Source organism: Nerophis ophidion, linkage group LG09 (genome assembly GCF_033978795.1).
Source record: "Nerophis ophidion isolate RoL-2023_Sa linkage group LG09, RoL_Noph_v1.0, whole genome shotgun sequence".
Lineage (NCBI taxonomy): Eukaryota > Metazoa > Chordata > Actinopteri > Syngnathiformes > Syngnathidae > Nerophis > Nerophis ophidion.
The window spans coordinates 69,399,023-69,425,247 of NC_084619.1; the positions used below are offsets into that span (position 1 = coordinate 69,399,023).

The window sequence follows — 26,225 nt, forward strand, 5'->3', positions numbered from 1 at the left end:
CACAAGGGAGAGTGGGACATAGGAGAAAAAGAAAAGAAACGGCAGATCAACTGGTCTAAAAAGGGAGTCTATTTAAAGGCTAGAGTATACAAATGAGTTTTAAGGTGAGATTTAAATGCTTCTACCGAGGTGGCATCTCGAACTGTTACCGGGAGGGCATTCCAGAGTACTGGAGCCCGAACGGAAAACGCTCTATAGCCCGCAGACTTTTTTTGGGCTTTGGGAATCACTAATAAGCCGGAGTCCTTTGAAGGCAGATTTCTTGCCGGGACATATGGTACAATACAATCGGCAAGATAGGATGGAGCTTGACCGTGTAGTATATTATACGTAAGTAGTAAAACCTTAAAGTCACATCTTAAGTGCACAGGAAGCCAGTGCAGGTGAGCCAGTACAGGCGTAATGTGATCAAACTTTCTTGTTCTTGTCAAAAGTCTAGCAGCCGCATTTTGTACCAACTGTAATCTTTTAATGCTAGACATGGGGAGACCCGGAAATAATACGTTACAGTAGTCAAGGCGAGACGTAACAAACAAAAAACAAAAAAATAGCATTTCCAGAATGTGCTTAGGGCCGCTAAACGATTAGCTGCGGGCCACAAATGGCCCCCGGGCCGCACTTTGGATACCCTGGTGTAAAAAATGATGTGTGAATGTTTTGGGGCATTATGTTTATTTCCGGTATGACGTCGGCATCTTTGAGGGTACTTCCGGGTGGAGGCACTCACCCGCGCCAGGCCACACCTAATAGATCCAGCACGGCGGGAAGAGAAACACACCTCCTCTCCTCACTCCTCGCTCCTTCTCGGATGTCGGCAGCGGAAAGTCTCCCATTCATGCCGCCAAAGGCGACTATGAAGACGCTTTTCACGCACTTTATTTACAGACAGTGTTCGTCCTCTCCTGTCCGCCATGATGGACGAGCAAAGATCATCTGATTGATTGCTCATGTCTGGCCGGATGACCACTCTCATGTAAGTATTTATTTATTTATTTATTTAATAACGAAACAAATCATTACTGAAATAAAATCTTTGTTTGATAATGTTATGATAATAGTATGCTAGTTTAACTTTAACTTTTAATTAACTTAAGTCAGTGGTTCTCAAATGGGGGTACGCGTACCCCTAGGCAGGGGTGCCCACACTTTTTCTGCAGGCGAGCTACTTTTCAATTGACCAACTCGAGGGGATCTACCTCATTTATATACATCATTTATATTTATTTATTTATGAAAGAGACATTTTTGTAAACTAGTTAAATGTGTTTAATGATAATACAAGCATGTGTAACACATATAGATGTCTATCTTTCACGAAGACAAGAATATAAGTTGGTGTATTACCTGATTCTGATGACTTGCATTGATTGGAATCAGACAGTAATGATGATAACGCCCACATTTTCAAATGGAGGAGAAAAAAAGTTGTCCTTTCTGTACAATACCACATGAAAGTGGTTGGTTTTTGGCATCTAATTCATCCAGCTTCCATACACTTTACAAGAAAAACATTGGCGGCAAATTCCGTAGCTTGCTTGATTGACATTCACGGCACCCGAGGGTCTTGTGAGATGACGCTGGCTGCTGCCAGTTCATTATTATGAAAAAATGACAGAGAGGAAGGCGAGAAACACTTTTTATTTCAACAGACTTTCGCGCCGTCCCTTCCGTCAAAACTCTAAAGGCCGACTGCACATTTCCTATCTTCACAATAAAAGCCCTGCTTCATGCTGCCTGCGCTAACAAAATAAGAGTCTCGGAAAGCTGGCGTGCACAAGTGATGTGCACGCCAGCTTTCTGAGGGATCGCTTGTGCACGGCAGTTTTCCGAGACTCTGTATTTAGTTAGCGCAGGCAGCATGAAGCAGGGCTTTTATTGTGAAGATAGGAAATGTGCAGTCGGCCTTTAGAGTTTTGACGGAAGGTACGGCGCGAGAGTCTGTTGAAATAAAAAGTGTTTCTTGCCTTCCTCTCGGTCATATTTTCATAATAATGATCTTGCAGCAGCCAGCGTCATCTCACAAGACCCTCCGGTACCGTGAATGTCATTTAAGTGACGTCTTGGTGAAGATTGATGATCACTAATTTTTAGGTCTATTTTTTTTAAAAGCCTGGCTGGAGATCGACTGACACACCCCCCGCGGTCGACTGGTAGCTCGCGATCGACGTAATGGGCACCCCTGCCCTAGGGGTACTTTAAGGTATGACAAGGGGTACGTGGGATTTTTAAAATAAATATTCTAAAAATAGCAACCGTTCAAAACTCCTTTATAAATATATTTATTGAATAATACTTCAACAAAATATGAATGTAAGTTCATAAACTGTGAAAAGAAATGAAACAATGCAATATTCAGTGTTGACAGCTAGATTTTTTTGTGGACATGTTCCATAAATATTGATGATTCTTAACCTGGGTTCGATCGAACTCGAGGGGTTCGGTGAGTCGGGCTCAGGGGAGGTCAAAACACACCCGACTCATCGTGTAAATACAAACTTCTCCCTATCTGCGTATTACCGATACGGCAACAGCAGAAGTCAGACTGATTTACAGGTGTGTCATTTGTTGTGAGTTTATGCACTTGGTTTTGTTGCTTGAACAAGGTGATGTACATGCATGGTTCATTTTGTGCACCAGTAAAAAAAACATGGCAACACTTTAGTATGGGGAACATAATCACCATTAATTAGTTGCTTATTAGCATGCAAATTAGTAACATATTGTCTCTTAACTAGTTATTATTAAGTACTTATTAATGTCTTATTCGGCATGGCCTTAATATGACCCTAACCCTGACCAAATAACTCTAAATTAAGTCTATACTACTTAGAATATGTTCCCCTAGTGTCCAAATAATGCTAAATTAAGTCTTTGTTACTTAGAATATGTTTCCCATACTAAAGTGTTACCAAAAACATTACTTTGTCTTGAATTTGAAAAAAACAACTTTTTTTCCCACTAAAGAAGGGTTCGGCGAATGCGCATATGAAACTGGTGGGGTTCGGTACCTCCAACAAGGTTAAGAACCACTGTGTTAAAGATGTATTTTTTTGTGAAGAAATCAATCAGTCAATCAATGTTTATTTATATAGCCCCAAATCACAAATGTCTCAAAGGACTGCACAAATCATTACGACTACGACATCCTCGGAAGAACCCACAAAAGGGCAAGGAAAACTCACACCCAGTGGGCAGGGAGAATTCACATCCAGTGGGACGCCAGTGACAATGCTGACTATGAGAAACCTTGGAGAGGACCTCAAATGTGTCCCTCTAGGGGACCGAAAGCAATGGATGTCGAGCGGGTCTAACATGATACTGTGAAAATTCAATCCAGAGTGGCTCCAACACAGCCGCGAGAGTTCAGTTCAAAGCGGATCCAAGACAGCAGCGAGAGTCCCGTCCACAGGAAACCATCCCAAGCGGAGGCGGATCAGCAGCGTAGGGATGTCCCCAACCGATACACAGGCGAGCGGTCCATCCCGGGTCTTGACTCTGGACAGCCAGTACTTCATCCATGGTCATCGGACCGGACCCCCTCCACAAGGGAGGAGGGGACATAGGAGAAAAAAGAAAAGAAGCGGCAGATCAACTGGTCTAAAAAGGAGGTCTATTTAAAGGCTAGAGTATACAGATGAGTTTTAAGGTGAGACTTAAATGCTTCTACTGAGGTAGCATCTCGAATTGTTACCGGGAGGGCATTCCAGAGTACTGGAGCCCGAACGGAAAACGCTCTATAGCCCGCAGACTTTTTTTGGGCTCTAGGAATCACTAATAAGCTGGAGTCTTTTGAACACAGATTTATTGCCGGGACATATGGTACAATACAATCGGCAAGATAGGATGGAACTAGACCGTGTAGTATTTTATACGTAAGTAGTAAAACCTTAAAGTCACATCTTAAGTGCACAGGAAGCCAGTGCAGGTGAGCCAGTATAGGTATATATGTATGTGTATATGTATATAAAGGTATATACAGTATAGGTATATATGTATGTATATAAAGGTATATACAGTATAGACGTAATGTGATCAAACTTTCTTGTTCTTGTCAAAAGTCTAGCAGCCGCATTTTGTACCAACTGTAATCTTTTAATGCTAGACATGGGGAGACCCGAAAACAATACGTTACAGTAATCGAGACGAGACGTAACAAACTCATGGATAATGATCTCGGCGTCTTTAGTGGACAAAATGGAGCGAATGAAGTTGATGAATCCAGATGGATCTCTATTACAATCCCCAAAGAGGGCACTTTAAGTTGATGACAGTAGAAATTTTTATTTATAATTAAATCACTTGTTTATTCTTAACACGTTTTTAGTTACTTTTATATCTGTTTTTCTGAATACTTCAAGAAAGACCACTACAAATGAGCAATATTTTGCACTGTTATAAAATTTAATAGATCAGAAACTGATGACATAGTGCTGCATTTTACTTCTTTATCCCTTTTTTTCAACCAAAAATGCTTTGCTCTGATTAGGGCAGTGGTTCTCGAGCTTTTTCCAGTGATGTACCTCCTGTGAACATTTCTTAAATTCAAGTACCCCCTAATCAGAGCAAAGCATTTTTGGTTGAAAAAAGAAGTTAAAGAAGTAAAATACAGCACTATGTCATCAGTTTCTGATTTATTAAATTGTATAAGATTGCAAAATATTGCTCATTTGTAGTGGTCTTACTTGAACTATTTGGAAAAAAAGATATAAAAATAAATAAAAACTTGTTGAAAAATAAACAGTTGATTCAATTATAAATAAACATTTCTACACCTCAACTTAAAGTGCCCTCTTTGGGGATTGTAATAGAGATCCATCTGGATTCATCAACTTCATTCTAAACATTTCTTCACAAAAAAATACATCTTTAACATCAATATTTATGGAACATGTCCACAAAAAATCTAGCTGTCGACACTGAATATTGCATTGTTGCATTTCTTTTCACACTTTATGAACTTACATTCATATTTTGTTGAAGTATTATTCAATAAATGTATTTTTAAAGGATTTTGGAATCTCGATTCGAAACGGTTCACTATTCAAAAGCAATACTTTTTTTTACTAAATTCCTCTATCAAATAGATAAACCATAAAATAGATAAAAAACTGAAAACAGCTTTTGTCCGACAATATTCTACACAAACATTTACATAAGTGGCTTGACAGGACAGATTTTATTAAAAAATATTTTTCAATATTTTTTAATACATTTTAGATTTAAAAAAATTGAATAAGAATCATTACACATAAGAATCACAATATTTATGAATATACATGCACATTAGCCTTGTTACAGAATATGCATAAGAAAATGTGTTTTATCATTATTTTTACGAAGCGATTAATGGATAACCTGCTTTGAAATCCTAAGTCGACTTGACGGATAACCAAAAAAAAAAGCTTGGACTACCTTGTTGCATGCACAGATATGATCAAAGGTTAGACGATACGCAGTAGGGTTACTCAAATAAATCGATTCCTGTTACGCCTGTTCGGCATTGTGATGCCAAAATTGTTCCTTCGAGGATGCGTCGAACACAGCAAAGGTAAGGTTTAACTATTTTTTTGAATAACAAAAGGTGCTAGAGAACAAAAATACTGGAGTTTAGAAAAGGCAAACAAAAGACGCAAACATGAAGGCTAGGATAAACAAATAGTAAACTAAACTGGCACACAGGCACACAAAGGGGAAAACAAAACATTTAGCATGAGAGCTAAGAATGAATAAAATTGCGCAGCGTGGGAGCTCGCAAGAATAATACAGAAATTGCATGTAAGCAAAAGCGCAAAGCAGACGTACCGTTGTGTATGAACAAATTAGAGTCCCAGACAGAAGAATGAAAAGAGGCAGGCTTATAAAGGGAAGGTGATTATTTGTAGCAGGTGTGCGGGACCGTGAGTAGCAGGTGAACTAATGAGTGACCATGGTGACGGAACAAACAGGAAATAAGAGGTAGAATGACGGAGTGATACAACAACGGAAACAATAAACAATAATATGAGAAGATCCGAGTACAGATCTTAACAGATATCCATTAAAATCGCACTTTGCATTGATTCCGATTCAAAATCAATTCAGAATTTTCAAGAACTCATTCAAAAAAATATATATTTTTTGCGAAATAGTAATTTAAAAAATTATAGTTTTGGATTAAAAATATCAACTTTTACTGATTTTGTTATTAATATTATTACTAAGTATTGAAAAGCTAGGAGTGGGTTTAAGTTGGGCTTCCTCAATTTTCTTTAATTAGATTAACATTCTGTGATTTTTCTATATACAATTTTAAAACCACATTTTCAACCCTCTGGGTAAACCAGGACCTTCTTGGGTCCTTTTTTTTTGCATTTAAAGATGGTATCATGCAACACAATGTTTTAAATAAATAGTAGGATGAAATATGGCCGCAAGACTTGTAAAGGAAAACATCTCAAAATTTGCATTGTCCCTTTTTTTGCAAAGTTATTTTTTTTACAGTTAGACCATGATTAAGGCCTAAGGACCCCTTTGTCCCCTACTGACTCCCTTTATGGTGACCATGTTTTGATGTACTGTCAGTCCGGGGTCTCTGCTGTCGTATTTTACGCTTCATAATGCGCCACACATTTTCCATGGGAGACAGGTCTGGACTGCAGGCGGGCCAGGAAAGTACCCGCAGTCTTTTTTTATGAAGCCACGCTGTTGTAACACTTGCTGAATGTGGCTTGGCATTGTCTTGCTGAAATAAGCAGGGGCGTCCATGAAAAAGACAGTGCTTAGATGGCAGCATATGTTGTTCCAAAACCTGTATGTACCTTTCAGCATTAATGGTGCCTTCACAGATGTGTAAGTTACTCATGCCTTGGGCACTAATACACCCCCATACCATCACAGATGCTGGCTTTTGAACATTGCGTCGATAACAGTCTGGATGGTTCGCTTCCCCTTTGGTCCGGATGACAGGATGTTGAATATTTCCAAAAACATTTTGAAATGTGGACTCGTCAGACCACAGAACACTTTTCAACTTTGCATCAGTCCATTTTTGTTGATCTCGGGCCCAGAGAACCCGGCGGTGTTTCTGGATGTTGTTGATAAATGGTTTTCGCTTTGCATAGTAGAGCTTTAACTTGCACTTAGAGATGTAGCAACCAACTGTATTTAGTGACAGTGGTTTTCTGAAGTGTTCCTGAGCCCATGTGGTGATATCCTTTACACACTGACGGCGCTTTTTGATGCAGTAACGCCTGAGGGATCGAAGCTCACTGGCATTCAATGTTTGTTTTGGGCCTTGCCGCTTACGTGCAGTGATTCCTACAGATTTTCTGAAACTTTTGATGATATTTTGGACCGCAGATGTTGAAAAAGTGGTGACCCTGGCCCTGTTCTTGTTTGTGAATGACTGAGCATTTCATGGAAGCTGCTTTTATACCCAATCATGGCATCCACTTGTTCCCAATTAGCCTGTTCAAATGTGGGATGTTCCAAATAAGTGTTTGACGAGCATTCCTCAACTTTGTCAATCTTGTTTGCCACTTGTGCCAACTTTTCTGAAACATGTTACAGGTATCAAATTCCAAATGAGCAAATATTTGCAAAAAAAACAAAGTTTACCAGTTTGGACATTAAATATCTTGTCTTTGCAGTCTACTCAATTGAATATACATACGTTTAAAAGGATTTGCAAATCATTGTGTTTTGTTTTTATTTAACATTTACTAGGGGTGTAACGGTACACAAAAATTTTGGTTCGGTACGTACCTCGGTTTAGAGGTCACGGTTCGGTTCATTTTCGGTAAAGTAAGAAATCAACAAAATATAAATTTTTGGGTTATTTATTTACCAAATTTGTAAACAATGGTTTTATCCTTTTAACAGTGGGAACACTAAAATAATTCTGCCCACTTTAATCCACATTAAACTGCCTCAAGTTGTTGCTTTGATTAAATAAAATGAAAAAACCTTTCTTCTACATATAAAAAATGCAACATTAAACAGTTTCCATTGAAACTGTTTAATGTCAACTCATCATGCTTAATTTATTACAGCATTTGGGAAGCCTGTAGTTGACTTTTATTATGTAAATGTTGTATTTTTATCAACATGTGATAGCAGGGACCCTGCTATTCAAAACTAGGCTGCTACATTACTAATGATTCATGTAACTAGAGCTGAAAAATAGTACAATTGCAATTGGAGAGACTATTCATCCCTAAACATAATGGAGTTCAATGAAATAACAGACAGACAGGGCTTTGCTGCCCCTAAAACACGCACACGCACGCACACACACACACACACTTACGCACACACACACACAGAAAAATTAGCTAACGTTACGCTAAAAGCTAATTAGCCTTCATCTCAAGCCTATACTATGAGCGAGCTGAGCTGCAGTTTAAGTTTCTAGAAGGGCTCATAGTGATGTTAGTAATAGTTGTGACTGGGAAGTGTTTAGTAGACGAATATCTGCTCGATGCTAAAGCATTGATTACATCGTTCTGAAGTCTGAATACGCACTGCTGATTGGCTTTGTATGTGACCAATCAGATGGTTGTGTGGGCGGGACAATGAGGCAGAGACAGAGGCAGAAAGCAGAGCAGCTTGTGAAGACTTCTGCGTGCCGAACCGAAACCCCCATACCGAAACGGTACGATACAAATACACGTACCGTTACACCCCTAACATTTACACAACGTGACAACTTCACTGGTTTTGGGGTGTCTACATTTATACAAAACACATCAGCACCACTGCAACCAACAACATTTGACACATTTAGTTGAGATTTCTTTCATCGTATCAAAAACATAATTCAAGAAAACAAATATTGTTATTATTCCCTGAAGTGGTGAATGCATATGATGAGCCACCTGATCACTGCACAGGTGGGATGGGGGTTTCACTGCGGATGTGGGGTTTTAACTGTGATGAGCACAGTCACCTGTGTCGGTGGCCTGGAGAATAGTGGAGGCTGAGCTCGGTAAAGAAACTTTTTGTTGATTGTTTGTTTATATAACGTCATTATTAATGTTTATTACCGTCTTTTTCATCATTTTGGCATATTGGTTATTCCCGTCATCTTTGTCATTACCTTCATGCAAGTACCGTATTTTTCGGATTATAAGTCGCACCGGCCGAAAATGCATAATAAAGAAGGAAAAAAACATATAGAAGTCGCATTTTTGGGGGAAACGTATTTGATAAAATCCAACTCCAAGAATAGTTTGTTCTGTGTCATGTTTGTGTCTTCTCTCAATTGCTCTGTTTATTGCAGTTCTGAGTGTTGCTGGGTCAGGTTTGGTTTTGGAATTGGATTGCATTGTTATGGTATTGCTGTGTATTGTTTTTTTGAATTGATAAAAAAATAAGTAAAAATAAATCGTTTTTTTAAAAATGAGAATTGATTCTGAATGGCACAACGTGAGAATCGCGATTCAAATTCAAATCGATTTTTTTCCCACACCCCTATTTGAAACTCCGCATGTCAACATCTTTGTTCGGTGCCACACCAACAAAATGCTCTAGCAACCATTTCCACATCAACACCGTATGAAAACAATTGTCAACATAAGGAGATAACGTCCGTAGGAACCTACTACATAGCGAAGGACATACACTATTTGATTTCCTATTATGCAGCTCATTTTTATTTGACACTTATTGAAATATCTTGTGTGACATCATGCACAAAAGTGCACTTTATTGGTTTTAAACTATTGTAGTGGCGTTCTGTACAAAAAGTGCACTTTAATTCAGTGTTGTTTTGATATGTCATCTTAGTGACATCATGCACAAAAGTGCACTCATAGCTTGTTTTAAAATGTCTCTGACAATCTTGCACTTTCTGTTTTGGAAATGACATGAATGTTTGTGCCACTGTGCCAATAACTGTTTCATAAATACACTTTTAGTTGGGATTTCCCTCTCTGCATGAAAGTTTAAAAGTAGCATATATTAATGCAGTATGAAGAAGAATGTATGAATGTTGACACATAGAATCATCATGTTTGGCCTAAAAGTATCGAGATATTAATAAAAGGCCACATCGCCCAGCCCTAGTTTGTACTCTGGTTGTACGATATACTGGTACTAGTATAGCACTGCAGTACTAATGAATCAAAAACGGTTTTGTTTACGGGCATGACGGCGGGTCGTCACGTCATGAAATTGCTGGTTTTACGAGCAGAGGAGCATGTTTGGCAGCGCACGATCACAGAGTACTTACAAGCAGACACAGTGTGTAGACAGAAAAGGGAGAATGGACGCATTTTGGTGTAAAAAAGTAAAGATAAAGGTGAAGTTATAACACTGAAACACCCTCAGGAAGAGGTGCTTTAAAACATGGCTAGCTAGCTAACGCCCATCCGCAGTCGACAGTGTTTTATCTACTTCTAAATCACTAATCCTCGTCTCCATGGCGACAAATAAAGTGAGTTAATGTAATGAGCAAATATGTTGTTTTAAGACTGCTTGCCAGTTGTGTGATTAGCATTGCGGAATCCTTGAATTTCTGTACAAGCTCTCGAAGTGTGCGTGTGTGTGTGTGTGCGTGTGTGAGAAAGAGAGAATGTGAAGTGTCGTAACTTTCAAAGATAACCCCCAGCTAGTCCAATGTTCTCCCTTGTGAAGACACAGCTGCACAATGTCAGCATCGTCCTTTTACTCGCGTCCGAGCGGACACTGAAGAACAGACATTACATAGAACAGATAAGTAAATATTTGTGCTTCTGATTGTTGACATCACATGGACAAAGATAAGACCTTCTGGAGGAAAGTTCTGTGGTCAGATGAAACAAAATTGGAGCTGTTTGGCCACAATAACCAGCAATATGTTTGGAGGAGAAAAGGTGAGGCCTTTAATCCCAGGAACACCACACCTACTGTCAATCATGGTGCTGGTAGTATTATGCCCTGGGCCTGTTTTGCTGCCAATGGAACTGCAGCTTTACAGAGAGTAAATGTGGCAATGAAAAAGGAAGATTACCTCCAAATTATTCAATCAATCAATCATTGTTTACTTATATAGCGCTAAACCAAAAGTGTCTCAAAGAGCTGAACAATCCACAAGGACATCCTCGGCTCAGATTCTACATCAGGGCAAGGAAAAACTCAACCCAATGGGATAACAATGAGAAACCTTGTAGGGAGCCGCAGATGTGTGGTCAATGGACATCGAGTGGATCGAGTTAATAGTGTGAGAGTCCAGTCTATAGTGGATCTAACATGATAGTGAGAGTTTAGTCCATAGTGGATCTAATATAATAGTGTGAGAGTCCAGTCCATAGTGGATCTAACATAATAGTGTGAGAGTCCAGTTCATAGTGGATCTAATATAATAGTGTGAGAGTCCAGTCCATAGTGGATCTAACATAATAGTGTGAGAGTCTAGTACATTGTGAATCTAACATAATAGTGTGAGAGTCCAGTCCATAGTGGATCTACCATAATAGTGTGAGATTCCAGTCCATATTGGATCTAACATAATAGTGTGAGAGTCCAGTCCATATTGGATCTAACATAATAGTGTGAGAGTCCAGTCCATAGTGGATCTAACATAATAGTGTGAGAGTTCAGTCCATAGTGGATCTAACATAATAGTGTGAGAGTCCAGTCCATAGTGGATCTAACATAATAGTGTGAGAGTTCAGTCCATAGTGGATCTAACATAATAGTGTGAGAGTCCAGTCCATAGTGGATCTAACATAATAGTGTGAGAGTCCAGTCCATAGTGGATCTAACATAATAGCGAGAGTCCAGTTCATAGTGGCCACATAATGGCCACATTTAGAGAAAAAAATGTGTCTGGGCGGGGGCCTGTATATCTATTTTTATGAACACTTCCGTATTTTTCAGAGTATAAGTTGCTCCGGAGTATAAGTCGCACCTGCTGAAAATACATAATAAAGAAGGGAAAAAAACCTAATAAGTCGCACTAGAGTATAAGTCGCATTTTTGGGGGAAATTTATTTGATAAAACCCAACGCCAAAAATACCGTATTTCCTTGAATTGCCGCTGGGTATATAGTATGCGCCTGCCAAGAATTACTGCCGGATCAAACTTGTTTCGCAAAATATTATTTTTATCAGCGCATGTCTAGAATTTCCGCCGGGTCAAACTCGTTTCGCCAAATAATTAGCATATGCCTAGAATTTCCACCGGGTCAAACTCGTCACGTCACGAGTGACACTTCACCTGTCACCATTTTCAAAATGGAGGAGGCTGATTTCAATCATTTGAAATCATATAAAGGGAAGAAGATTAAGAGCTATTCAGTAGGATTTAAGGTCCAAGCTATTGAATATGCTAAAAAGAACAGTAAGCAGCTATGTTTTATTAATATACCGTAGCTGCGTGTGTCAAATATGAGTCATTAAATGATTCCCGCCTCCTGGTGGTAGAGGGCGCTAGTGATCCTTCTTGCGACTACTCGGCTGCAGAAGAAGTGACAACAAGCAGCAAGAGTGAGCAGCGATTGTTTATTTTTTCCTCTCGCTTGCACTTTTAACATGGAGGATTACATATTTAAAATAAAACCGTTTTCTAAAGTGGACTTTTAATCGAAGCAGGAGGTAATAACGAAAAATCTCCATCCAGACAGAGAGACTTTTAAAACTGAATAAATATAAGGAAGACTTCTATAAACAAGTTATCGATGCCTTTTCCATTGACTTCATTTATAAGTAAAGGTAAGACCATAATAACGTTTTTTTTTAATTAAATGTGCTTTTCATGATGGTATCCTTACATCACACTCAAATTTATAAGCACAGGCCTAAATTTACCGCATGCCTTTGGTAAGCGCCGGAGTGAGAAGAGGTTTTAAATTAATTAGCGCCCCGGCGGGAATTCAAGGAAATACGGTATATATGTTTTTTTCCTTCTTTATTATGCATTTTCGGCAGGTGCGACTTATATTAAAAAAATACGGTAATATAATTCAAGACTTATGGCCGTTAAAAAACATGAGTGCACATCATAATGGCAGCTACACCTTCCATCTTAAAGATCTAAAAAAATATTTGGGAATGTCCGACGGGCCAGATTGCAAAGCTCAACGGGCCGCATGTGGCATAATTTGCCCAGGTCTGCCCAAGACGAATCCCCGCCTCCCCTCCCAGGTGTGCGATCTTGTGCTGCATCTGGTCTGCATGGTGGGTTGTCCCACCTCCGTCACCTTAAAATAGTGGAGAGACATCCAAACCTTTTGCTTCTTTTGGCCTCCTTGACAGGGTTGAGGTAATGCTCCAAATATGAGCAGGCGGACGAGAGAGAAGTATCACATCAGGTTGTTTAAACTGGGGGTCCACCACTCCAAACGGGACAGGAGAACGTGGGAGGACGGCAGGAGTGATCTGGCAGCACTTTCTATCTCAAGTTAGGCTCGTGAGTTTACAACATTGTCTTTTCTAAGCCAAAAAAACAAACTAAAGAGGAGTTTCATTTTTATCTTCATTCGTCATTTCCTTGCCGTCAAGTCATTTTTCACCCGTCTAATGCTTTTACCTTCTTCCATCGTGTGTGCTGATATTGCTATAATATTATTTCTAAGGCACTGTCCGGTGTGTTTTTTCACTCAGACCTCGTCTGGCACCTGAACCCTTTGATTGACGTGTTATGAATATGAAAGGGGAACTTTCCGCAGTCTGAAAACCACATGCATGCCGTCAGAAAGTTCTGGATTACTTTAGCGACTGGCTTCAGAAAATAAATATGTCCCGATATCAACTTAATAGAAGCCCGTGTGGCGCTCGGTGCTGTTACAGACCTCAGGTCCTCTCTGACTCACAGCAAACAAAACGAGATCAAGCCGCGACATGTCATGCAGGCAACCTGGATTTACTCTCGACTTATCCGTATTACACAATAAGAGCGTCGACTAGTCCCGAAGGGGATTTTTTCTCGTCAACGTCATCAACAGCCAAGTGCACGGAGTTGAGTTCGATAATCAGACAAATGCGCTAGATTCAAGAACCACTTACACTGTCAGTTTTACTACAAACTAGGGTTGTCCCAATACCAATATTTTGGTACCGGAACCTAAATGTATTTTAATTAATTTCTAAATAAAGAGAACCAGAAAAAATTGCATTTTTGCCTTTATTTTAACAAAAAATCTTCGGGTACATGAAACATATGTTTATTATTGCAATTTAGTCCTACAAATCCCGTTTCTATATGAGTTGGGAAATTGTGTTAGATGTAAATATAAACTGAATACAATGATTTGCAAATCCTTTTCAACCCATATTCAGTTGAATATGCTACAAAGACAACATATTTGATGTGAAAACTCATAAACATTTTTTTTTGGCAAATAATCATTAACTTTAGAATTTGATGCCAGCAACACGTCAGAAAAAAATGGCATTTTTGCCTTTATTTTTAAAAAAAATATTCGGGTACATGAAACATATGTTTATTATTGCAATTTAGTCCTACAAATCCCGTTTCTATATGAGTTGGGAAATTGTGTTAGGTGTAAATATAAACTGAATACAATAAGCGGTAGAAAATGGATGGATGGGTGGATGATTTGCAAATCCTTTTCAACCCATATTCAGTTGAATATGCTACAAAGACAACATATTTGATGTTCAAACTCATAAACATTTTTTTTTTGCAAATAATCATTAACTTTAGAATTTGATGCCAGCAACACGTCAGAAAAAAATGGCATTTTTGCCTTTATTTTTAAAAAAAATCTTCGGGTACATGAAACATATGTTTATTATTGCAATTTAGTCCTACAAATCCCGTTTCTATATGAGTTGGGAAATTGTGTTAGATGTAAATATAAACTGAATACAATGATTTGCAAATCCTTTTCAACCCATATTCAGTTGAATATGCTACAAAGACAACATATTTGATGTTAAAACTCCTAAACATTTTTTTTTTTGCAAATAATCATTAACTTTAGAATTTGATGCCAGCAACACGTCAGAAAAAAATGGCATTTTTGCCTTTATTTTAACAAAAAATCTTCGGCTACATGAAACATATGTTTATTATTGCAATTTAGTCCTACAAATCCCGTTTCTATATGAGTTGGGAAATTGTGTTAGATGTAAATATAAACTGAATACAATAAGCGGTAGGAAATGGATGGATGGATGGATGATTTGCAAATCCTTTTCAACCCATATTCAGTTGAATATGCTACAAAGACAACATATTTGATGTTCAAACTCATAAACATTTTTTTTTTTGCAAATAATCATTAACTTTAGAATTTGATGCCAGCAACACGTCAGAAAAAAATGGCATTTTTGCCTTTATTTTAACAAAAAATCTTCGGGTACATGAAACATATGTTTATTATTGCAATTTAGTCCTACAAATCCCGTTTCTATATGAGTTGGGAAATTGTGTTAGATGTAAATATAAACTGAATACAATAAGCGGTAGAACATGGATGGATGGATGGATGATTTGCAAATCCTTTTCAACCCATATTCAGTTGAATATGCTACAAAGACAACATATTTGATGTTCAAACTCATAAACATTTTTTTTTTGCAAATAATCATTAACTTTAGAATTTGATGCCAGCAACACGTCAGAAAAAAAATGGCATTTTTGCCTTTATTTTAACAAAAAAACTTCGGGTACATGAAACATATGTTTATTATTGCAATTTAGTCCTACAAATCCCGTTTCTATATGAGTTGGGACATTGTGTTAGATGTAAATATAAACTGAATACAATAAGCGGTAGAAAATGGATGGATGGATGGATGGATGATTTGCAAATCCTTTTCAACCCATATTCAGTTGAATATGCTACAAAGACAACATATTTGATGTTCAAACTCATAAACATTTTTTTTTTTGCAAATAATCATTAACTTTAGAATTTGATGCCAGCAACACGTCAGAAAAAAATGGCATTTTTGCCTTTATTTTAACAAAAAATCTTCGGGTACATGAAACATATGTTTATTATTGCAATTTAGTCCTACAAATCCCGTTTCTATATGAGTTGGGAAATTGTGTTAGATGTAAATATAAACTGAATACAATAAGCGGTAGAAAATGGATGGATGGATGGATGATTTGCAAATCCTTTTCAACCCATATTCAGTTGAATATGCTACAAAGACAACATATTTGATGTTCAAACTCATAAACATTTTTTTTTTGCAAATAATCATTAACTTTAGAATTTGATGCCAGCAACACGTCAGAAAAAATGGCATTTTTGCCTTTATTTTAACAAAAAATCTTCGGGTACATGAAACATATGTTTATTATTGCAATTTAGTCCTACAAATCCCGTTTCTATATGAGTTGGGAAATTGTGTTAGATGTAAATATAAACTGAATACAATAAGCGGTAGAAAATGGATGGATGGATGGATGATTTGCAAATCCTTTTCAACCCATATTCAGTTGAATATGCTACAAAGACAACATATTTGATGTTAAAACCCATAAACATTTTTTTTTTTGCAAATAATCATTAACTTTAGAATTTGATGCCAGCAACACGTCAGAAAAAAATGGCATTTTTGCCTTTATTTTAACAAAAAATCTTCGGGTACATGAAACATATGTTTATTATTGCAATTTAGTCCTACAAATCCCGTTTCTATATGAGTTGGGAAATTGTGTTAGATGTAAATATAAACTGAATACAATGATTTGCAAATCCTTTTCAACCCATATTCAGTTGAATATGCTACAAAGACAACATATTTGATGTTAAAACTCATAAACATTTTTTTTTTGCAAATAATCATTAACTTTGGAATTTGATGCCAGCAACACGTCAGAAAAAAATGGCATTTTTGCCTTTATTTTGACAAAAAATCTTCGGGTACATGAAACATATGTTTATTATTGCAATTTAGTCCTACAAATCCCGTTTCTATATGAGTTGGGAAATTGTGTTAGATGTAAATATAAACTGAATACAATAAGCGGTAGAAAATGGATGGATGATTTGCAAATCCTTTTCAACCCCTATTCAGTTGAATATGCTACAAAGACAACATATTTGATGTTAAAACTCATAAACATTTTTTTTTGCAAATAATCATTAACTTTAGAATTTGATGCCAGCAACACGTCAGAAAAAATGGCATTTTTGCCTTTATTTTAACAAAAAAATCTTCGGGTACATGAAACATATGTTTATTATTGCAATTTAGTCCTACAAATCCCGTTTCTATATGAGTTGGGAAATTGTGTTAGATGTAAATATAAACTGAATACAATAAGCGGTAGAAAATGGATGGATGGATGGATGATTTGCAAATCCTTTTCAACCCATATTCAGTTGAATATGCTACAAAGACAACATATTTGATGTTAAAACCCATAAACATTTTTTTTTTTGCAAATAATCATTAACTTTAGAATTTGATGCCAGCAACACGTCAGAAAAAAATGGCATTTTTGCCTTTATTTTAACAAAAAATCTTCGGGTACATGAAACATATGTTTATTATTGCAATTTAGTCCTACAAATCCCGTTTCTATATGAGTTGGGAAATTGTGTTAGATGTAAATATAAACTGAATACAATGATTTGCAAATCCTTTTCAACCCATATTCAGTTGAATATGCTACAAAGACAACATATTTGATGTTAAAACTCATAAACATTTTTTTTTTGCAAATAATCATTAACTTTGGAATTTGATGCCAGCAACACGTCAGAAAAAAATGGCATTTTTGCCTTTATTTTGACAAAAAATCTTCGGGTACATGAAACATATGTTTATTATTGCAATTTAGTCCTACAAATCCCGTTTCTATATGAGTTGGGAAATTGTGTTAGATGTAAATATAAACTGAATACAATAAGCGGTAGAAAATGGATGGATGATTTGCAAATCCTTTTCAACCCCTATTCAGTTGAATATGCTACAAAGACAACATATTTGATGTTAAAACTCATAAACATTTTTTTTTGCAAATAATCATTAACTTTAGAATTTGATGCCAGCAACACGTCAGAAAAAATGGCATTTTTGCCTTTATTTTAACAAAAAAATCTTCGGGTACATGAAACATATGTTTATTATTGCAATTTAGTCCTACAAATCCCGTTTCTATAGGAGTTGGGAAATTGTGTTAGATGTAAATATAAACTGAATACAATAAGCGGTAGAAAATGGATGGATGGATGGATGATTTGCAAATCCTTTTCAACCCATATTCAGTTGAATATGCTACAAAGACAACATATTTGATGTTCAAACTCATAAACATTTTTTTTTTTTTGCAAATGATCATTAACTTTAGAATTTGATGCCAGCAACACGTCAGAAAAAAATTGCATTTTTGCCTTTATTTTAACAAAAAAATCTTCGGGTACATGAAACATGTTTATTATTGCAATTTAGTCCTACAAATCCCGTTTCTATATGAGTTGGGAAATTTTGTTAGATGTAAATATAAACTGAATACAATAAGCGGTAGAAAATGGATGGATGGATGGATGATTTGCAAATCCTTTTCAACCCATATTCAGTTGAATATGCTACAAAGACAACATATTTGATGTTAAAACTCATAAACTTTTTTTTTTTTGCAAATAATCATTAACTTTGGAATTTGATGCCAGCAACACGTCAGAAAAAAATGGCATTTTTGCCTTTATTTTAACAAAAAATCTTCGGGTACATGAAACATATGTTTATTATTGCAATTTAGTCCTACAAATCCCGTTTCTATATGAGTTGGGAAATTGTGTTAGATGTAAATATAAACTGAATACAATAAGCGGTAGGAAATGGATGGATGGATGGATGATTTGCAAATCCTTTTCAACCCATATTCAGTTGAATATGCTACAAAGACAACATATTTGATGTTAAAACTCATAAACATTTTTTTTTTGCAAATAATCATTAACTTTAGAATTTGATGCCAGCAACACGTCAGAAAAAATGGCATTTTTGCCTTTATTTTAACAAAAAATCTTCGGGTACATGAAACATATGTTTATTATTGCAATTTAGTCTTACAAATCCCGTTTCTATAGGAGTTGGGAAATTGTGTTAGATGTAAATATAAACTGAATACAATAAGCGGTAGAAAATGGATGAATGATTTGCAAATCCTTTTCAACCCCTATTCAGTTGAATATGCTACAAAGACAACATATTTGATGTTAAAACTCATAAACATTTTTTTTTTTGCAATTAATCATTAACTTTAGAATTTGATGCCAGCAACACGTCAGAAAAAAATTGCATTTTTGCCTTTATTTTAACAAAAAATCTTTGGGTACACGAAACATGTTTATTATTGCAATTTAGTCCTACAAATCCCGTTTCTATATGAGTTGGGAAATTGTGTTAGATGTAAATATAAACTGAATACAATAAGCGGTAGAAAATGGATGGATGGATGGATGATTTGCAAATCCTTTTCAACCCATATTCAGTTGAATATGCTACAAAGACAACATATTTGATGTTAAAACCCATAAACATTTTTTTTTGCAAATAATCATTAACTTTAGAATTTGATGCCAGCAACACGTCAGAAAAAAATGGCATTTTTGCCTTTATTTTAACAAAAAATCTTCGGGTACATGAAACATGCTTATTATTGCAATTTAGTCCTACAAATCCCGTTTCTATATGAGTTGGGAAATTGTGTTAGATGTAAATATAAACTGAATACAATGTGACAAATTGCAATAATAAACATATGTTTCATGTACCCGAAGATTTTTTGTTAAAATAAAGGCAAAAATGCAATTTTTTCTAGTTCTCTTTATTTAGAAATTAATTAAAATACATTTAGGTTCCGGTACCAAAATATTGGTATTGGGACAACCCTAGTTTGTAGTAAAACTGACAGTGTAAGTGGTTCTTGAATATAGCGCATTTTCTGATTATCGAACTCAACTCCGTGCACTTGGCTGTTGATGACGTTGACAAGAAAAAATCCCCTTCGGGACTAGTCGACGCTCTTATTGTGTAACACGGATAAGTCGAGAAAATGGATGGATGATTTGCAAATCCTTTTCAACCCATATTCAGTTGAATATGCTACAAATACAACATATTTGATGTTCAAACTCATAAACATTTTTTTTTGCAAATAATCATTAACTTTAGAATTTGATGCCAGCAACACGTGACAAAGAAGTTGGGAAAGGTGGCAATAAATACTGATAAAGTTGAGGAATGCTCATCAAACACTTATTTGGAACATCCCACAGGTGTGCAGGCTAATTGGGAACAGGTGGGTGCCATGATTGGGTATAAAAGCAGCTTCCATGAAATGCTAAGTAATTCACAAACAAGGATGGGGCGAGGGTCACCAATTTGTAAGCAAATTGTCGAACAGTTTTAGAACAACATTTCTCAACGAGCTATTCCTAGGAATTTAAGGATTTTACCATCTACGGTCTGTAAAATAATCAAAAGGTTCAGAGAATCTGGAGAAATCACTGCACGTAAGCGATGATATTATGGACCTTTGAGCCCTCAGGTGGTACTGCATCAAAAACCGACATCAGTGTGTAAAGTATATAACCACATGGGCTCAGGAACACTTCATACAACCACTGTAAGTAACTACAGTTGGTCGCTACATCTGTAAGTGCAAGTTAAAGCTCTACTATGCAAAGCGAAAGCCATTTATCAACAACACCCAGGAACGCCGCCGGCTATGCAGGGCCCAAGCTCATCTAAGATGGACTGATGCAAAGTGGAAAAGTGTTCTGTGGTCTGACGAGTCCATATTTCAAGTTATATTTGGAAACTGTGGACGTGGTGTCCCCCGGAACAAAGAGTAAAATTACCATTCGGATTGTTATAGGCGCAAAGTTCAAAAGCCAGCATCTGTAATGGTATGGGGGTGCATTAGTGCCCAAGGCATGGGTAACATACACATCTGTGAAGGCACTATTAATGCTGAAAGGCACATACAGGTTTTGGAACAACATATGCTGCCATCTAAGCCCCTGCTTATTTAAGCAAGACAATGCCAAGCCACATTCAGCATGTGTTACAACAGCGTGGCTTCGTAAAAAAAGAGTGCAGGTACTTTCCTGGCCCGCCTGCAGTCCAGACCTGTCTCCCATGGAAAATGTGTGACGCATTATGAAGCGTAAAATACGACAGCGGAGACCCCTGACTGTTGAACGACTGGAGCTCTACATAAAACAAGAATGGGAAAGAATTCCACTTTCTAAGCCTTAACGATTAATTTCCTCAGTTCCCAAACGTTTATTGAGTGTTGTTCAAAGAAAAGGTGATGTAACACAGTGGTGAACATGCCCTTTCCCAACTACTTTGGCACGTGTTGCAGCCATGAAATTCTAAGTTAATTATTATTTGCAAAACAAAAAAAAAAGTTTATGAGTTTGAACATCAAATATGTTGTGTTTGTAGCATATTCAACTGAATATGGGTTGAAAAGGATTTGCAAATCATTGTATTCCATTTATATTTACATCTAACACACTTTCCCAACTCATATGGAAACAGAGTTTGTACACATTGATGGTATGGGGGTGTATTAGTGCCCAATGCATGGGTAACTTACACATCTGTGAAGGCACCATTATGCTGAATGGTCCATACAGGTTTTGGAGCAACATATGTTGTCATCCAAGCAACGTTATCATGGACGCCCCTGCTTATTTTAGCAAAACAATGCCAAGCCACATTCAGCACGTGTTACAACAGCGTGAGTTTGAACATCAAATATCTTGTCTTTGTAGTGCATTCAACTGAATATGGGTTGAAAAGGATTTGCAAATCATTGTATTCCGTTTATATTTACATCTAACACAATTTCCCAACTCGTAAGGAAACGGGGTTTGTAAATAAAATGTTGAACATACTAGACAACTTGTCTTTTAGTAGTAGGTAAACAAACAAAGACTCCTAATTAGTCTGCTGACGTATGTAGTAACATATTGTGTCACTTATACACCTATTATTTCCTACACATTATGAGGGACAAACTGTAAAAAAGAATTATGAATCAACTTGTTCATGTACTGTTAATATCTGCTTGTTTTCTGTTTTAACATCTTCTATCTACACTCCTGTTAAAATAGAATATTTACTTATTCTTCTGTTAAACTTTAACTACCCGTGATTGTCACACACACACTAGTTGTGGCGAAATTACCGTCACCCTTGTTTGATACTTTACATTATTTTTGGATGATACCAGACATTTAGGTATCGATCCGATATCAAGTAGTTCATATTCAAAGTAGCATTGACAAGCAATGCACTGATTCATACTGAGCTCTGTGTTTTCATTCATAGGAAGTGTTCATACAAGCAAGAATTACTTTTGTTGTGTATTTTTTGAGCACTTTTAGAACAATGACATGTCATTTTTTACCATCAGTACCACTTTTTAAGTCTGTGGAGTTGTAGTTGACTGCTGTTTCGAAGCAATCAATCAAGAAAAAGTGTAGAAATGTCCAGTTTGTGACACTTTGTTAAATATATTTCTTGATATCTTACTTTGTCGGACAGCAAAATCTTCCTCTCCTCGTAAGTGTTAGTTTTATATCGCTATAGATTGCCCATAAAATCAAAAGACTTTGTGTACCTGAACAATTACTCCATCCTGTTTTTGCAGTCCCTGTCCTAAGTCGTGTGGGACGAGGGGCTTCTCTGCCCAAAAGAAAACAGCACAGGTGAGTTTTATTTATTTTAGTTTTTTTAACCAGACCTCAAGTCACAGTGTGTTTCTGCTCCCTCCAAATCTGCCTAGCAACAAGTTGTTATGCGAAATATCATTTGAGGAATGCTGTGAAACAATGGAAGTACTGTAACGTCATATCACACTTGTGTCGTGACCTGTGAAATCATTTCCAATACAAAAGTTTATATGTAAAAAAAAAAATAAACAAATGGTGTCGGACAACACCTGCAAAGCTGAAAAAGTCAACTTTTATGGGCATGTTAATTATATTACAGTTCATAAAAACAACTAGGAAATAATAACCACGATACCAATGTTTTGGTACCAGTACCAAAATGTATTTTGATACATTGTGATACTTTTCAAAATAAAGGGGACCACAAAAATGTCGTTATAGTAAGTAAACAAACAAAGACTCCTAATTAGTCTGCTGACGTAAGCAGTAACATATTGTCTCATTTATACACCTAGTATTTTGTATACGTTATGAGGGACAAACTGTAAAAATGGATCATTAATCTACTTGTTCAGTTACTGTTAAAGTCTGCTAATTTTCTGTTTTAACATGTTCTATCTATACTTCTGTTAAAATGTAATAATCACTTATTCTTCTCTTCTTTGATACTTGACATTAGTTTTGGATGATACCACATATTTAGATATCAATCCGATACCAAGTAGTTACAGGATCATACATTGGTCATAATCAAAGTCCTCATGTGTCCAGGGACGTATTTACTGACTCTATAAACATAATATACATTTTTAAAAAAGGCAAAAAGGTTTTGTGACGATAAAAAATAAGTAGTAGTATGGACTAGATATACTCTTGTACTTTGTATCATTACAGTGGATGTTTACATTGAGGAGCGCTAGCTTGCTGTTAGCGGTGAGCTATTGTATCCTCCTACAGTGCGTAGTGAAGCATGTTTAGCTATTCCTCATCCTCCAGAGATAATGTTACTTGTAAGAAACTTACTTTATTTGTCGCCGTGGAGGCGAGAATTAGTGATTTAGAAGTAGCTATAACACTGCAGACTGCGGCCGGGCGTTAGCTGCCAGCTAGCTAGCCACGTCTTAAAGCACCTCTTCCTGAGGGTGTTTCAGTGTTGTAACTTCACCTTTTTTACACCGAAATGCATCCATTCTCTCTTTTCTGTCTACACACTGTTTCTGCCTGTAAGTACTCTGTGTGCGCGCGCTGCCGAACATGCTCCTCTGCTCGTAAAACCAGCAATGTCGTGACGTGACGACACGCCTCATGCCTGTTAAAACATTTTTTAAAAGATAAAGAGGGATAATGGTATTTTTTTAAACAGAGTATAGTACCGTTTTTGATTCATTAGTACCTCGGCCCTATACTCATACTTGCCAACCTTGAGACCTCCGATTTCGGGAGGTGGGGGCATGGTCGGGGGTGGGGCGTGGTTAAGAGTCAAGTATTTCATATATATATATATATATATATATATATATATATATATATATATATATATATACTATCATCATCATCATCAGCCGTTGTCAGTCCACTGCTGGACGGAAACCTCAGCATGTTTCTGCCATATTGGCGTACTTTTCATGCTGGTTATTAGCCCACACCTTCCACGCTGGCTTGGTGCAGGTTGAAAGGGGTATTTTATATCAGAGATCCTTCTCCTAGACTAATTGCCTTACTGGGCTGTTGAACTTAGTCTGTCCTGTTGGTTGTCCGCGCCACATTTACACAGGGACCCGCTCAGCTTTATGGCGCTGACCGCCCGCCAGTCACAAGAGAAAGTGCAAACGGTTCTTTGTGTGCATTTTATAGACGTTAGTTGGGACTCACTAACCCCACACACAACCTCCCATCTCATGCCTGGATGTAGTTTAACGTCATACCCAGGACACGTATTTATATCTTTATATATATATATAAATCCATAAATACTTGACTTTCAGTGAATTCTAGCTATATATATATATATATATATATATATATATATATATATATATATATATATAAGAAATGCTTGAATTTCAGTGTTCATTTATTTACACATATACACACATAACACTCATCTACTCATTGTTGAGTTAAGGGTTGAATTGTCCATCCGTGTTCTATTCTCTGTCACTATTTTTCTAACCATACGCATGTACAGTAGATGGCAGTAATGTCCATTTTAAGAGTGTCACAACATTTCTGTTTACGGCAGACAAACTGCTTTACGGTAGACGAAAACATGATTGCTGTTGTTGTGTGTTGTTACCGTGCTGGGAGGACGTTAATGAAACTGCCTAACAATAAACCCACGTAAGAAACAAAGAACTCGCCCTCGATCATTCTACAGTTATAACGTCATTGGGCAGGCACGCTGTTTATATTGTGGGAAAGCGGACGTAAAAACAGGCTGACCTCACTCACGTCCGCATGGAGCTCTGCCTGAATTTCGGGTGATTTTCGGGAGAACATTTGTCCTTGGAGGTTTTCGGGAGAGGCGCTGAATTTCGGGAGTCTCCCGGAAAATCCGGGACGGTTGGCAAGTATGCCTATACTGGTAGCTGTAAACTCTCTAGCTATTAAGAAAACTCAAAGTGAGCAGGCATAACAGTACAAGACCGGTGGCTGCAATTTCAAACATAAAAATCAACATGACTTTCTTCAAATAAAGTGGTTTACAGAGCCGCTCCATTTGTCTCCAGAAATAGCCGTAATAAACCCGGGCTTGACCTTTGTGGCACCTGTAATCACAGCGCTGCTTGCTCACACCCTGCACAGTAGGACACGTCTTCAGCTGCTTGTTATTAATGTCACGTCGGCCTTAAAGTGCAGCCTAAGCAAACAGCCTCTCACTGTAAGGAAAACATATATACACACACCCGCACGCCTGGAACCCAAGCGCACATCTGCGCTCCGTATGTGGCGGTGAGCTTCCCTTGCCTTCCCTGCGCTCGGCAGGTCCAGACGCAGGCCGTGTTTGAACAAGGGGTTCGATGTGACTTTTTCCTAGTTGCCTGTTTGGTTTTTAACTAAGTTTGTTTAACGGATTAGAAGAGCGTCATTCATCACTGACAACTCTTGAATTCCTTACAGTTCCCATATCGCAGCTCTCTAAGTCTCAGAGGTCACACAGTAGTGTACTGGACGTGAAATCCAGGCTGGATGCTGGACTTTAACCCTTCTATTATGTTGAGGGTCAATTTGACCCATTTAAATTGTTGTGTTTATCAAAGTACTGGTTATCCATTCTTTTTCTTGCTGAAATTTGGTGACTTTTCCTCATCTAGGGTCATGAACTGGTGTGTAAAATCTGCACACTTTTTTGAGTAGTGGAATGTCTTGCAGAGTTTGTATACAAAGATGATGTTGCGGGTCATTTTGACCCAGACACTTTAATGTGGGTAAATAGTCAAAATAAACAAGTCTCTTTGATGTACTTTTTACTTTGATGTACATTTGTTTGTATTTTGATTGCCTCTGAGACCCAGAGGCAGGTGTGTGAAGAGAGGGAACTTCCTCACACTTGTCCTTGTCACTGTTCTCATGTCATCTCTTTGACAAACTCACCAAAAATGAGCTCCAGAAGGATGACATCTGAGGAGACAAGGACAAGTG

At 37.2% G+C, this 26,225-nt stretch overlaps 1 protein-coding gene across 1 annotated transcript in view; it reads left to right on the top strand.

Moving 5' to 3' along the window:
• The first annotated feature begins 712 nt into the window (after positions 1-712).
• LOC133558733 (carbohydrate sulfotransferase 15-like) overlaps positions 713-26,225 on the top strand; it is a 42,464-nt gene continuing 16,951 nt past the window's right edge. Inside the window, exons 1-3 of the mRNA XM_061909884.1 lie at positions 713-973; positions 2,110-2,200; positions 22,562-22,619. The gene's annotated coding sequence lies outside the window, so the exon portion shown is untranslated. The remainder of the gene's footprint in view (positions 974-2,109; positions 2,201-22,561; positions 22,620-26,225) is intronic.